We start from the raw sequence: 16,637 nt of genomic DNA, 5'->3' as shown, positions 1-16,637 counted from the left end.
TTGGCTATTAATATTAGCGTTGCCATTGGTATTTAACAAGCACTGGAATTGGTGGCCATATCAGAGGAAGGATAATTCAGTGGTTCAGATGCTAGCCTGGGACTCAGACACAGGCTGATTTCCTAGGTCTGCTACGGATTGATCGGGTGACCTTGGGCAAGTCACTTAGCTGCTCGGTGCCTTGGTTCCTCATCTGTACAAGGAGAATAATAGACCTTCTCCTACTTCGCATTGTGTTTTCATGCTAAATGTTAAAGACTGAGAGGTACTTGAATAGGATTATTATGTGGGTCAGATGTGCCTTCGACACAAGGAGTAGGATAAGACTAGCAAAATGAGGTTGTTTTTCCCCCCACTTTTGATCTCCTGAAGGACTTCAGTCTGGTCTAGATTGTTCACACACTATCCTGTAGTTTTACTGACCCAGTTGGCTCTTGGTAATTCTGTCGGACATATGGACGGCGAAGCCTGCATTTGTCCCGTGTGTGCAGTGTTGTGTCTAAGCTGCGGCTCTCGTAGGTATTCCTATGTCCAGTTTATTACCATTATTGCTTGTATTCCTCTAGCCCCATGTGGCCTAACTGAGATCACGGCCTCCAGGTGTAAGCAACGTGCAAACACATGGTCCCTGCCCCAAAGAGCTTAAGGGAGTGAATTTTACAGATGGGGAACCGTGGCATCAAGAGATTAACACAGAGGCGAAGCGTGAGTGCAGTCCAGAGCCTTAGCCTCGAGACTAGTTGGGAAGAGAGAGATTTTTCTACCTGCCCCAAATCTTTCTTTCCAAATCGAACAGATTATCAGGACTGCTGCCATTCTGTTAGTACCGTTTGGCGGTGATGCTCGTAACTATGGTTAGCCCTGCCAAGGCAGATTCATTGGTACTGAAGTGTGATTTTTTTTTGTGTGCAAATATATTCTTTAATTCAGTGTTTTTTCTGAAAAGCACCTGCCACTCGGGCTTCGTAATGGGCACGGGAAGCAGTGGGGTGGCTCTGTACATCATTTGTGAGTACCAGGCAGAGAGTCTTTCTCAGCACTGTCCTGTTACAATTCACCAAGGCTTTCCCAGTGTTACACCCAGTCTCTTGGCTGGCGTTTGTATCTCATGGATCCTTGCTTTGCTGCTCCCTGAAATGCGCCTGCAAGCTGGATATCAGTCTGCACAGCAAACTTACTTGTATCATGGAAAGGGGGTTACACTGTGTTGTATGGTTAGGTGACCTCATGACAGGTTGCCAGAGATGTCCTGTACCTGCTGATAGTGGGGGGGTGCAGAGTGAGGGCAATGGCTTCAGCAGACGTTACTGGGCATGCTCAGTCCGTGTGACCATGCTCAGTATAAGCCAAGCAGCAAATCGGGGATGGGAGGCTCCCACGTGTTGCTTTTGCATGTTGCATTCTGATGATCTCCTCTCTCATTCGGTACCAAGCTGGCTTGCCTCCAGTCGGCCCATTTACTAAGTGTTTAGCCCAGCACCTTCGTGCGTTCCCCGTATTGCCTCTCCTGCTTGGGTGGCGTTCCCCGCAAACATCTGCAAACCTACCTCGTGACCTGCCTACAGGCCCTTCCCCAAAACGCTCCCTTGTTGTGATGCCTACCAAAGACTCAACAATGGTTGGGCTGCTGGTGTGCTGAGCCCACTGGCCATTGTACTGACCAGCATTGTCTCACTGTGTCCTTGTGCTCCCCTCTCTGTTATCTCGTCTTATACCTAGACGTATAAGCAAGCCTCCTGGGATGCGGACTGTCTCTTTGGTCTGTGTTTGTGCAGCGCCTAGCACAGTGGGGTCCGGGTTCATGACCGGGGCTCCTAGGTGCTATGGTCAGATTACTGCTACCAATAATAAATTACAACACCTGCCACGCTGGCTCAGCACCCCTTTGCTGTGGGGGTGGTGGTAGGTAGGAGCACAGCTTGTTCTAACTCCTAGGTGCAGTGCCCCGAGATCTGGGTGGCCAGTGTAGAGAGGCTTTCTCCTCTCTGTGCCCTGGCATGGGTGTGAAGTCCAAAAGCACACTCCAGCAGCTCTAACGTGTCATCCCTGCACCCCCTGCTCTAACTCCGTTTACTCCCCAGACGTGTGCTCCGTCACGGTATAGAACAAGGCTGTAAGGCAGCACGCTTCGGTGTCCCTGGCACGCGGCGAAGAGCATAGCATCTCAGTCTGCCATCATCACAGCCGGCTTTCTTTTGACCTTTGTAATTATTCCTGTTCCATTTTTTTCCCTCTTCCCTAAAACTCCAGCGCTCCTCTCCAGTGTGCTAAGGATGTGAGTGAAATTGATGACTAGAACGTCTCAAGTCTTTATGATGATGAATGACTTGCACTACCAAAGCTTTTATTGTCTGTGATTTGGGAAGAAGGGGGAAACTGATTTATCATGGCTGACTGTCGTGCCGTTTAATACAGTTATAAATCCTGACGTCACTGACTGGTGGTATGAACTAGAGAACTCCTCTGGCTAACCGCCCCCCTCACCCTCTTTTGTTTAACTTTTATAGGTTCTCCCTTTCATAGCTCTGCGCTTGGCTGTCACGGTTACACTCATCAGAAGGTAACATTCAGAAAGTAATTTAAAAGCATGGGAGTCCCTGCATTCAAAATGTCTGCCACATGCTCCAGGGCAGAGCAAATCAAGTGGGGGATTGCAATGGACTTTCACATCCCAAAGCCAATGCTCACATTTTGCTATCCACCTGGGTCCAGTCCTGCGCCTCATACCAATGTGAGTCAGGACTGTGGGGCTAAGCCCCTATGCTGTAAGGAAGAAACACAGCCAGCCCGGTAACATACACTAAGCAAATGCTAGCTAGGGGGACCAGATCTTCAGTCTTGTTGCAGCTGCTTTGCAGCACTTTGGTGATTTAAAGTGACTTGAACCTGGCTTAGGGGGACAACCTGTCGTACAGCAGCAGGCCCCACCGGTTTAGGGCTGTGGTCTGGAGAAAGGGGGAGTGGCCAAGCTTTAGCAATCCCCAGCTGCTGGAAAAGCCCTTGGGAGCTGTGGGTAGCTGGTGTAATGCCGAGTAGCCTAAAGGCAGTTCTACATTTAAACTGACGGACCAAACTGGTTGCTGACTCAGGGGAGAGTGAAGGTGATGCTCTCCCCTTCTCCTGAGCTAGGGAGGCTACAACACAGTTTCTATTATAACCCTCTGTTTTCACACACTCATAACTTTTGGAAACTTTCACCCTTTGGGCTGGCATTTTCCATGTTTGGCTTACTGCATTAAGACCAATGTGTGGAAGGTGTGAACAAATCCCCTTCTGTCATTTTTGAGTTATGAGACAGTGAGGAAAAGGACACCTTTTCTCATTGTCTAAAATAACCAAATTACACTAAAAACACCCAAACCCAAACCAAAATGCATTAGCAATCCCTCTGTAAAATCCTAGTAGAGACAAAGCACCTGTAATTTGAGGTAAACCAGGTGAGCTCAATACTTATATTCCCCTGTCGATGGTTGACCTTGCCTAGTTTATCTCTCAGCAAAATTATAGTGCATAATCTCCAGTAGGATTTTAGGGATAGCTATCATGCGTGAGTTACCCTATGGCAAAATGTGCCATTTTGGGCATCGAAGACAAAACTTCAGCCTCCACACTGACCCTCTGCCCACTCACTGATCCAGCTCCACCGGGACAATATCCTAAAAACCATCGTTGTTGTAGCACCTGGAGACAATATTCAGGACCAGACCCTGTCGTGTTAGATGCTGTACAAACGTAGAGACCGACATAATTCCTGATTGATTGAGTTGAAATGATAATTGGAGTTATTTATATTTTAGACAAGTGTTATGTATAATAGTCAAATGTTACAAGTGAAGTTCACCCACAAAGAAAGGGAAGGAAGGAAGAACTTGGATGAGGGTACATAGTCTATGAAACTGTCTGCACAACCTGGAGGTACTGAGTCAGAGTGCTCTCCTCCCCCTCTTTTCTACCAATGTCTAAAATATAAATTAGAGCCAGTCAGAATTTTCTTCAGTGTTTAACCTACTCTAATGTAAATGTGCCCGCTGGTGCGTATGCGACTGCTCCCCTCCATAGCAATTCACAGGGATGTGAGGTGCTGTAGTACTTACCTGCAGAGCATGGCATCTTTAGCTCAAACCGTCGTAGCTCATAATTTTAGCTCTGGAGAGTCCCTGCTTCAGTCCCGGCTGTGTCAGCCATGCTGGTGGCCATCATACAAACAGAGAAATACAATAGAGCTCAGCAACCCCACTTGCCATCCACATCGCTGTTACCAGCTGGCAATTTCCCACAGGAATGACGGTAGAAACGTCTTGAGTAGGGCTTCTGTTTTTCAGGGTTCATTTTTGGGGGGTTTATTTTTAGCAGCTGTTGAATTCTATGTGGATGTCCAAACACCATTTCCAGTGTTTTATTGGTGTTTATCTGTTAAAACTGAAAATCAGAAGCCCTAGTCTTGAGGAAGGATGGTAAAGAGGAGAGGGTAGTGGCTTTATAGACTATTGCTGGGGGGTGTTTTGAGGTGTGAGGGGCAGCGTGGAAGAAAGCCCTGAGACTAGGCTAGCTGGCTGATCAAACATAAGAACATAAGAACGGCCATACTGGGTCAGACTAATGGTCCATCTAGCCCAGTTTCCTGTCTTCTGACAGTGGCCAATGTCAGGTACCCCAGAGGGAATGAACAGAACAGGGAATCATCAAGTGATCCATCCCCTCTCGCTCATTCCCAGCTTCTGACAAACAGAGGCTAGGGACACCATCCCTGCCCATCCTGGCTAATCGCCATTGATGGACCTATCCTCCATGAACTTATCTAGTTCTTTTTTTGAACGCTGTTATGGTCTTGGCCATAGTTACGTGTATTTCACCCCCCAAAATGGTTTCATTTAACATTTTTCATTTTTTTGGAAATACTTTAAAAATGTTTGGTTGGGGGAAAAACACTTTCACATTTTTATGTTCATCTTCCCTGTTCAGTGGAAAATGGGGTTTCCCTTACTAAAATGAAATGAAAAATAATTTTTTTGTCCAAAAACTCCAAACCCCAAAACAGTCATGCCTTTTTGATGAAAATATTTGAATGGATCTTATAAATGGCTAATTCAACAAATGTAGTGTTGGAGGGAAGAAGGGAGATGAGGGTGTTAGTTGAAGAGGCTGGTGGGATCAAGCAAAAGTTTTTTGAGGCTATGAGACCCAGTATTGTGGGGGAAGAAATTAGAGAACAGCGAGCTGGTAAGGAGGAAGATGAGGTGGTTGATGAGAGTGGATGTTTGATGTGGGAAAGGATGGGGTTGTTGGGGCAAATGGAGGGGAACAGGTTTGAAATAGTTTAGATTTTTAAGTATGTCACAGTTTCCTGTATTTTACTGGCACTGGAAATGGAAAGGCCAAAACACTATAAAGGATTCTTTTCTCACAGGATTTTCAGCCCAGTTTTGCAGAGCCCAGAGGTTACCTTTCCGGTGCTTATCCAAACAAACTCAAATCTGATCCTTTTAAGGTTAGCCTAGCAGTACAAAAACATTGAGGCCAAACTATCAGCATGAAATTAAAATTAGAGCTGATCAGGAATTTTCTTTAGGAATTCTATTCAGACGGAATATGTCATTTCCACACAATTGAAATTTTCTACAAGAAGATTTTGATTTTACTGAAAAAAATTGATTTTTTTTTTTTGGTCAGAAAAATTGATTTGGGTCAAACTGACCCAAACTGAAATATTTTTGGGTTTTTTTTGGTGGTGGTTGGGTTTTTTGTTTGTTTTTACAGACCCCAAACTATTTTTTTAAATAAATTCAACAAAATATTAAACTGCATTGCCCTAGGGCAATTTGCCTGATGGGAGTTGTAGTTTTGGACCTCATACTCTCCCATGGGCCAGACTCCCGGCAGGACTACATCTCCCATAAGCCAATGCACTCATTTATGGCTGACTGAGCTGTGTAGCGCATTATGGAAGTCACCTGATTCTCTATGCAGTAGTCCAGGTAGGGAGCCTGGCTCCTAGGGGAGGCATCAGATTCCTGAATTACAACTCCCATAATGCAATGAGAAAATGCAGTTTAATGTTGAAATGACTTGAAACAGAGCATTTCAGGTCACTTCAACAAATTGAAATGCAGCATTTGAAGTTCAGGAATGTTTAAATGTTTTGTTTTGATTGAAAAATTTCCAAATATTTTTTTTATTGGAATTTCTGATCCATGGAATATTTGATATTTCAGCTTTGTATCCCATTTTGGGATGAAAGACAAATGTGGAAATGTCAGAATTTCCTGTGGGATGAAAATTCTGAATTTTGCTCAGTTCTGATTGATTAAATGTTAAAGTTCCGGGCTTGAATCTCTTCGGTATGAAACACAATATAAAAATTGTTGACTACATTCGAAATGATCCTCAGATCTGATACGTCTCTGTTACATATGAATTCCAGACCTAGATCATAAATATTGATTCTTGTGAAATGGAAAACTTAGCACAGGATTAACCCCTTGGAGACACAAGCCAGTTGAAGTTTTGTTCCCTGTGCATATCGAGCAACTTCAGTAATTGATTACTAATATACCTTCCCCATTCATATTTCTGAATCCATTGGCATGCAGTAAAACTCTGCTTGCTAAAATCTGCTGAAGTCCTTGATATACTTGCCCATGTAAGGAGTCACAGTGAAGCCAACAGGACTATTTGCATGAGTAACAATTGCAAGAGTGGGACCGATATGAGTGTTCTGATTTCTGGAAGTCTTTTGTAATAATTGCAGCAGACACTTCTGAGAATCATTTTTTAAGTCATCACTGTCATTTTAGGTAAAGAGAATGAAAGATCTGATACCATACATTATTATTTATTATTATTGTTTTATTTTATTTTATTTTATTAACCAACATAAATGTGCTTGATACTGTGCACAACATAAAATGAAGACAGCATTTGTATTAGTGTGGCCACTCATGCATCCCTGGAATACTGGATGTTCCGGTACTTCTGGGAATGGTGTGGACCTGGCCCCACCGGCATGGACCCACCGCTGCCAGTAGTGTGACCTCACGTGCACAGTATGTGTAGGGTTACGGCAGTGGGGATAGAGCAGTGTGCTCTTCAAAATGGCTGATACAGGACAAAGCCAAGTCTGGTGTCTCAATACTGGATGGAAAACAGACCATAGGATGCAGGACTATCTGTCTGGTTTGAAACTGGACGAATGGCCTGCCTATCTTGCATTGAAGAACTTGCACTTTAAGGCCCAAATTCAGGAAGGCAATTACACACGTGCTTAACTTTCAGCAAGAGCTTAAGTGTCATTGAAACAGGACTTAAGCACATGCTGAAAATCAAGCATGCCCGTAAGTGCTTTCCTGAAGGTAGACTGACATAAGCATGTGATTCAAATCCCACTAAAGTCCATGGGAATCTTTCCACAGAAGTCAGTTGGTTCTGGATCAGGCCCTATAAATCTTAAACCACATGAGCTGTTCTTACTCCTTGGAGAAGCTCCTTTGGCTTCAGTGGAATTGGTCGCATGAAGAGCCTTTCATACCAGGGATTTCAGGCCTGGCCCTATGAGATGAAATGGAGAAGACAGGATACACTGGGAAACCCAGAGGAAGGATTAACTTTGAGTCCTATGTTAACATCTAAACTCTTTCAGATTATATGTGAGGTTCCTGATTTCTAGCTGAAACTATACTACTTGGTTCCTGTTGCTTGGCAAGTGAAAACTCAAGTCTTTCCAGTTCTCCTCCATAGACTGGTTAAAGCTTTTTTCAAGGATTATTTTTTCTTCAGTGACCTTAAAGTAGATCATTCCAGAGCTGCCAACTTTCATGATTTTATTGTGACGCTCACAACATCGGGGTCTTTTCTTGAAGCCTCAGCTCCCGGATTCAGCTGGGATTATGGAAGAATCCCTGCTTTCATTTAAAAAATAAAGGAAAGTGAATGACTTCAGAGAAAAGCTTGAGAATGTGATCCAATTGTACCCGAAGGTTCAAACATTAGAAGACAAATAAAAAGGACACCAAATGTATTACTTAAAAAAAACCTCATGATTTTTAAGCCTATATCTTACGACTTTTGAATGCTTGAGTTGCCGATATTGTGTTTGTGTACTAGGAGGGAGAGAGGCTCTTTCGGCTTTGAAGTTTTCAAACAGCGGATCACCTTGGTTGTCTTGCAGCTTCGTAGTGTCAGAGTGATTACGTGGGGATGGCCTCCTGGTGCCTGCTGCGCCTTGGTTATTAGAAGTATTGCTGTGCTACAGAAAGGAAACAACAATAGAGGGAATGGGTTGCTTCTGCACACGTTAAGAGGACTGATCAAGCCACATGAGATCCCATTTCAGGCATAATGTGCATCAGAGGGCAAAATTAGATTGAGAAGTAAATGGAGCCTAAAATTTCCATAGCTTTATCCGTCAAAAAGCTGTTTCATTGCGTGGTTTTAATTCTCCTAGTTCTTCCATTCATTGCATCCAGCACACTGACTGCAGAACATTTTAGAAATAATGGGATGAAAAAAAACCATCTTTAATTTGGCGGTGGTGGTGAGGTGCATCAGGGCAGTTCAGACCTTAGAGTAGATGTGAAATCCATGTGCATGTTACATGACAGTAGAGAATAGCCGGATTGGCACTTTTTGCTTCAGCTGGCATTTTCTGCACTTATTAATATTTTGACCTGTTTTGAAGGCTTTTGTTAGGTAGAATTTCCTTTTTATTACTGCTTGTAAAACTCCCTCAATGCTGAACTCTTCTCTGTCCAAAGAAGAGAATTTTCTGGGCTTGAAGTTCGCCAATGGTGGCGAGCCCAGTCTTTGTTTTTAAGACTCCCTTTGTTTCCCTTTTTAATGTGTTTTCTAGACAAGAGGAGGCTAACTGGTCTCCTAAGTAGACACTTTTTTTGCTTTTGAAAGCAACACTCAATGTCATTTCAAAACTAACCCAGATAGCCAAGCAAAGCATTGATGTACAGTGAAAAATTCCATCCGAAATCATGGAAATTGTAGCTTTGGCCAATTGAGACCAGTGGTATAACCAAAATAGTAAGGGGAAATGTGTATGAGTGCCTGTGCTGGGTCTGTTTATGCATGCGTGTTTTCTTTTCATATCCAATAAAAACCAAGCATCAGGCAGTTGCATGAATTTCCCGCCCAATAGTTTGTTGCAGCACTGACTTTTCTCAAGTTGCATTCTAAAGTACATATAATGCACAATGATACACATATGGCATTTAATATCTACAGTGAAAAACCAGGCTAGGTTTTTATCAAAGAACAGAGGTTCAAATGCCACCGCCCTGTACTTCAGACCTGGCCCAAAGCTCACAGAGGTCAGTGGAAAGACTCCCATTGACATCAGTGGGGTTTGCATCAGGCCCCTTGTGTAGTCATTTACTCTTGTGCAAAATGCCTGTAAAAGGCCAGAGGAGAATTTTGGTTTGATAGTGTTCAATACCCACTTTGCAGAGGTGTAAATGGATCTACCAGGGGCAGAGAACTGAAGGATGAGGTCCCTGATTTGTAAAGGTGCTGCATTATTGGTCTGTTCCCTAAGGAGGTTCATGTATTCAGGTATGGGTAGCTATGTGTATGTTAAGTCAATGCTTTTACATTTGAAATCCTGTTCACTCTGGGGGACTTGTCTTGTATAGTCATTCTGAATGCAGTCCCTTTGGTTGTAGAGATGTAACAGCATCTCTTTTTCTGGTGAGGGGAAAAGGCAGGAATGGTTTGCTGTTGCAATTAGAGTTGTGCAGATAACCAATTTCTTGGTTTGATGGCTGAACTGAAAAATAGAAAAAAAATTAGGTCAACCCACAACGAAAAATGTGACTATTTCTTGGTGAACCAATAATAGCTGAAAACAACAACAAAACCACACACACATTTTGGGTCACACTAAACATTTTGTTTGACCTGAAATGAAATGTTTTGTTTTGTTTTAAAGCATTTTTTTTTACCTTTTTAAAAACATTAATAAAATTGAAGTAAAATTCAGAATAAAAAGTCACTTTCAACTGACAAGTCAGAACATATTGTTTCAAAAATGTCAAAACTCAACATTTTTAGATGGTTTTGTTTCTTTTCAACCAAAACTATTCAGCAAATTTTAACCTGAATTTGTGAAATGTTTTGGTCAACTGGGATCTTCATTTTTTTTTATCCAAAAAAAATTTGTCTAAAAAATTTCACCCAGCTCTAGTTCCAACGTAAAGAAAGATTTTCTAATGTTTGTATTTTATGAAAATGATACTTATTCTCTTAAGGATTCTCTTCCCCCCACTCCTCCCGCCCCACCCCACACCCCTTACCTTAAATTCCAGTTTGATGTCCTCTTTTGCCAGGGAATTTCCTTTGGGTTTTTGGACATCTGAGAATCGCGGAGTGGCAGGAGTGCTGTGGAGCATGAATTCCACTCCTCCCCAAAGCATCCACCGCATTGGGACCTTACAGAGGTTATAAGGTGCGCATCAGGGCCACATGGAGATGAGAACTCTGCGAGCCCACAGTCTATGAAGAAGTTGCATTTAGTAACTTAATAGGTCACACTTTATATTAAGGTTCCATGTATAAATAGTGAGTAAAGGGTTAATAAGTGTTTAATAGGTGTTTTAATAAATGGTTAATCAATTGTTATTGATTGTTGTAGAGTCTAGCAGGCCAGTGGGGGTTAGATTTTTGAAGGTATTTAAATCCTAGGTTGCTGATAATTATGGCATGTAACTGTCCATAATACCTTGTACTCACATGCTTCCAACTATCCACCACCCATACCGCTCATGTCTGTCCCATGCTTATAAGACCTATTAACCATAAATTAAACATTGACAAATGGAATCAATATAAAGTGCAACCACTGCCCACAAATCCTCCCAGACAGTCAAAGGCACCGGCCCTCACCAAGACCAACAGGCTGTAAAACGTATTGGGAGTTTCTAGGCCAAACTATTTTGTAGATATGATGAGCCACACAAAGGTGGGATCATTGAATGGTTCTGAACCCTTTTACCTTTGTTCCAAACCTTTCATATTTACCTTGGCATCAGATCACGCGTGAAATTTCAGGCATATTGTTTTAGTTTAGGTGAAGTTGTGGCGTGCAAGGTAAACACTGAGTTTGTGATGGAAAGCATCCTGCATTCTTCACTATGCAGAGATTTATGTTTCCATAATAGAATTATGACTAAAAGTTTTCAGTGATCAAGCAACGGGACTGAGATTTTCAAAAGAGCCTAAGGGTGTTAGGTAATGAAATCCTAGTCTACAATAATAATACCTACCACTCTTCAGCAGATCTCAAAGTGCTTTACAAAGGAGTATCATTCTCCCCATTGTACAGATGGGGAAACTGAGGCCCAGAGTGTGGAAGTGACTTAGCCAAGCTCACTCAGCAGCCCAGTGGCAGATCCAGTAATTGAACCCCTGTCTCCTGACTCCCAGCCTAGTGCTCTAGTCACTCTATCTAATCATACTAGTAGATTACTTAATGCCTTCTCCAGGAGAAAACTAACATGCTGTAATCAATTAATGGTGTCACTAGGAGTTCAGAAGTAGGTTGACCAAGGATCTGTATTTTAGGTTGTGGGTCATGCTCACCACATTGACACGGATGCATCTTTCATCAACACAAGTCTCAAACATACAAGAGAAAAGGGAAGTAGAGAAACCAAGTATTCAGGGGAATAAGATTACCAGCTCTTGTGTAGCTTTATTTTTTTCATTGAAAAAAATTTTCCCATCTCAAATTTCATATGAACTCTAGTTATCTGTTTAGATTCAACTGCATGCAGGCTGAAAGATTTATCTTTTCCCCTAATCCATCATAACCGTGTGATAGTAAAGTGTTTCTCTCTGTAATGTTGTGGACTATGACTCTGGGAACGTGGCACTGATACACCTTTCCACATAACGTCTAATATCAACGTTCCAAACCCTTCTGTATATTGAGGAAACCAATATGTCTGGTACAGAAGCATGGCAGGTGGGTCATGGGGCAAATCAGTTCAATGATTCCAGAGAAAATACCACAGGAAATTTATGCAACACCAGTCAAAAGAGAAAGCAAGCAAGTCAGATTGAGTGACACAGAAAATGTTCTTTTTAGAATTGGTTGTAGTAGGTAGTAACTACACAGAGTTGCTTTGCAATTGAAAAGAAGAATTTTTAAAAAATTATTTTCATGTTTCCTTCCCACAAGGAAATGTCTTTCCAATTTTTATCCCACTTTGCCTCATATTTAGAGAGGATGTAGCAGTGTCTCTGACAAGTGTAAATCCACGCTTTAAGACGTGACTGTGTTCCCTTATATAGCTGCTCCTTTGCAGGTGAGAAGGGAAATAAACGAAGCCACATCTGGGGCTCTCATTCCAGTACAGTGTGCTTAATCTAAATTTTATGGCTTAGATAGCAGATTACAGTGCTACTGTCACAGCCTTACAGCCACAGTCACGGTGGACATTGTGCATTTCAATACCGCCTCCACTAACCTTTCCCCCACTGCTCTCATTCCCGGGCTGCTAATTTCACGCAGGCACTTAAACATGATGGATAATTGTGTTCTGCTTATCAATGTTTAATTTAAGGGCTGTTCCGTCTGACCTGGATGCCCTCTGAAAGAGCTATGCCTCGTTATTGATTTCATGGTCACACCTGTGACATTACCTGCTTTGTAGGAAGTAGACTTTGACATTCCTGTGAGGCCTTGGCAGCCAGACCTAATTGTCAGAAGAATAATCGAGCTAACAAAATCATTACAGCTGATCTGTGTGTTACCACTGTTTTATCTGCCTCTAATTAGGTGCAGGGGAGGTAACTGATGGCAGTAAGCATGCTACAGTAGGTTTGATGTCCATAAATAGAGCTGGGCATATAGTCAGGGGGAAATTATTCATGAACCTCTTGGCAAGTTAGAAATTGAATTTAAATTCCCCCAGGTCTCACCCCGTTTGTGTTTTCATTTAGGAAACAATTGGGCAAGCAAAGTTTTGCTCATGCAGTTGTTTGCGGGAAACCGACATTGGGCTCATAGCTACTATTACTTTAGTGATTTAAATGAAATTCTGGACTTCATTACAGGAGACAGTGGAAAGCATGTGACCGCCAGCTTGGACTTTAGTTCGTGGGTTCAGTGACTAGGAGGGAGGTGGCCCTTCAGAGTGGCAGATCATGGAGGAGGAAACAAGGAGAGGTGGAAGTGGGGGAGGGGAGTACTTGGCATGGGTGGGAGAAGGAAAAAGGGGAAAAAAGGCTGGGAGGAGGAGCAACTCATTAGCTCTGTGGGGCCACTCTAGACATGTTGCGGGAGTGCAAAGTTGTGCACCCAGCACCCTCTGTGAAAAGCAGATGTGCAGAGGAGTGTCGTGTGATGCTGGGAAAGAAACCCGGTCATTTTCCTCTAATACTGAACGAGTACCGTTTTTAGAATAAGACTTTATCCCTTAAGCCACTGAGTGTCATTCTGCTTCATCCTAGAGCTTCTGCCTAGAGCAGTCCCCAAAGTCATCCAGCCTGCCTCCTGCCACAGACTAAAGGAAACGATACTTGTGCATGTGTATACAAACTTTTTGGCAAAAATCACTGAGATTATCAAAAATTTTCAATTTTTTTGGTAAATGAAGAATATCCAAAATGATTTGCTAAAAATGCTGGTTAAAATATCATGGAAAATTGGGTCCATTTTGAATGCGGTAGAGTAAATTTGGAGCTATTTGGTCAAGGCGTTCCCACTATACAACCTTCCTCAGTTACCTCTTCTTTAAATTTAAACTTTCTCAGAACACTTGTTTTGTGTGCAGAATTAGAGAAAAGAATCTCTGGGCCGTATCCACATGAAACGGGTCTCTGGCCTGCCCCATTAAAAATTTAACAGCTGGTGCCAAGAACCTCAGAAGTAAAACCTCAGAAGTAAAAAGAGTGCTGGGTTGAACGCTGTGATCCTGGCATGGAATGTAGCACTGAATGTAGCCTCCTGGCAGGGGGGAGAAAATGGGATTCTCTCTTTCACACAATATCCCGTAGCCCGGAAACCATACATTCAAGTTTCTTCTTCCATTGACTGCTATTAATTTTTGTTGTTATTGACTGAGATCCAATGACCAGACCTGATGGGCAGGCAACTCTCATTCCCCTAATTTACAAATAAGATGAGGATGCAGAACATCACTGTAGTTAGAGGTGGAAACAGACCCTAACTCTCTAATAGCAAAGAGCCAAGTCTAATCCACTCCAGCTGCTCTGCCTTTTGGGCAGGGCCGGCTCCAGGGTTTTGGCTGCCCCAAGCAGCCAAAAAAAAAAAAAAAAAAGCCGCGATCTGCGGCGGCAATTCGGCGGGAGGTCCTTCGCTCCGAGCGGGAGTGAGGGACCGTCCGCCGAATTGCTGCCGAATAGCTGGACCTGCCGCCCTTCTCCAGAGTGGCCGCCCCAAGCACCTGCTTGCCAGGTTGGTGCCTGGAGCCGGCCCTGCTTTTGGGATGAACTCATCAAACCAATCTGTTTGCCTGTCGTCCTTGTAATGACTTCTCTCACTATTACACGATGTTTCCTTCGGAACCAGGATTCCCAACATTCTAGTGCTGACTAGCAAATAATTGTGCAATCTACTTGCAAAGTGAATGAGCCCTGGTGATAATGGGATGGGGAGTGGTTCTGAAAATCATGTTCAAATCCATCTGCTGGCCCATGTGGGTGCTACCAGGAGAAGCGGGGAATCAAAAGAGACATCCCACGGCCGCTCCCAGTGATGTTCAAGGGGCCCCGAATTATTGTCCAAAAAGCCAAACTTATAAATCACAGAAAACATGGACACGGTCACCAAATCTTACTTTTTTACATTCTTAAACTCCAAGATTTTCCAGGGGTCTAATTAGCCCCATGACTCCTGGAAGATTGGTTGTTTTTTAAATAGCAATACCCACTTTCCCCCCAGTAATGGGATCCCAGAACCAGCCCTGCCTCTGTGGGTCATTATGGCTCAATGTGATGGGATTTCTGCTTTCCAGTTTAGTTAAGGCTGCAGCTAAGTTTCTGTGTAAAATCAAATTTTGCATCCTCTCTAAAATCCTCCAGAAAATGTCAGATCAGTCTGAAAATAGGTAAGCCAGAGACCTGATAGAGAGGGTCTTAACAATCATTCTTGGAAGAGTCCAAAATGGCAGCCGGGTCCCATGTGTAGCAGGAACAATGTTTAGCCACTCACTGCTGGTGCCTCATTGCGAACCGTTGAGAGGAAGCGTCATCAGGTGGACATGGTGAAATTTCTGTGCAGCCAATGGGTAAGGGAGCTGCAGGAAGTCCTGTGCTTGAGCAAACGGACTGGGTCCACAGACACCCGTGTCTCCTTTTCTGCCACAGCCTCTCCATGGCAAGGCACTTAAAACATATTTTTTGGAGGTGGCACTAATTTTGGCCTGCTCCTTACGGTGTCTCAACACCCTCTCTGTAAAATGGCGGTACCGATACTGCCGAAGCTCCCAGAGGTGCTGTGTATATACATCCATTCAGAGAGACGGAAAACCCTGGAGCTGTGCAGCGGGGGCAAAGGGGAGTGGAAGCCTGGAGCCTCTCAGGTAGGGGATCTGGAGCTGGACTGTGGGAGTTCTAGTAACAGCAGGAGGGTTGGGACAGGGGCATGGGTCAGTGGGGAGACCCTTGGTCTCTTCTGTGCATGGGAAAGGGAGGGCAAGGACCAATGCAATCAGGAGTACAGTGGCCTTGCAAGGTTTTCGAGTGATGGAGCGTGGGATCCTGAAGTTCCATGTTCCAGGAAGGCGCAGGGAGAAGGCCCCATTGTTCAGCGGCATCTTTGACTCAGCCCAAGCAAGGATTTCTGTAAGTGGTGTGTGGGAAGGCATGGAAGGGAGTTCCCTGAAGTCTTTATGCATCGTTGAGGGCCTTGCAAACATGTAACTTTTGGGTGTGGCTGATGGCCAACCACAGACACCAAACACTATTTTCTGTCCAGTGAAAACATCAAAAGGAGGCATTTGTAAATACGTGGGGGCAGTCCCTGTGAGATTCAGCTGATCAGAAATCTAACTCCCTAGCAGCAGAGCACAAAGGGGTGTGTGTGTCCTTCCTCTTCTTAGAACTACAGCAAAATGAGGCTACACATTTGAGCATCTCATTGCATACGTATTTGTCTTCAGCCCTGCTAAAACTAGCTCAGGACCAAGAACTGCAACCAGTGGGTTCTGTGGTTCTGGTCCCTCATGCAATGAGAGCAAGATAAATTCAGATTATGGGCCTGCTTGTGCATCATGATTCATTGATTTCAATGGGAGTTTGGGTGCACAAGGGAAGCAGGACTGGACCCTAAATGGTTGCATACTATAACGGTGTATGTGTGTGTTATGTTGATGCATGCAGCATCTTCTGTTCTGGTTGTAAGGTAAAAGGTACACTCGCAATGAAGCATCTAGCTGTTTCAGACCAGGTCCTTTCCACAGCTGACAACTTTGTGATTTGGACAAACATCCGCTAGGGATTTATCTGAGCATCAAACTAATTTTTACTTGTGACCTATTTGAAATTTGAGCCCTGTTCTCTAGAGATGGAAGATTAGTTTATTAACCCAGAGCACTATCTAACCCCTGACCGTGTTCCTGAGTGAATGGAAATTTCATGATTTCCCTAAGCATGAACCGGAGGATAAATGC

The 16,637-nt window shown here is 43.5% G+C and overlaps 1 protein-coding gene across 2 annotated transcripts in view; it reads left to right on the top strand.

The window, feature by feature from the left end:
• Positions 1–16,637, top strand: part of PAX5 (paired box 5) — a 219,349-nt gene that overhangs the window by 122,752 nt on the left and 79,960 nt on the right. The gene's annotated exons all lie outside the window — the stretch shown is intronic.

This window comes from Malaclemys terrapin, chromosome 6, assembly GCF_027887155.1.
Source record: "Malaclemys terrapin pileata isolate rMalTer1 chromosome 6, rMalTer1.hap1, whole genome shotgun sequence".
Lineage (NCBI taxonomy): Eukaryota > Metazoa > Chordata > Testudines > Emydidae > Malaclemys > Malaclemys terrapin.
Note: the sequence above shows the minus strand (reverse complement) of the source record. Positions and strands in the feature narration are given on the sequence as shown.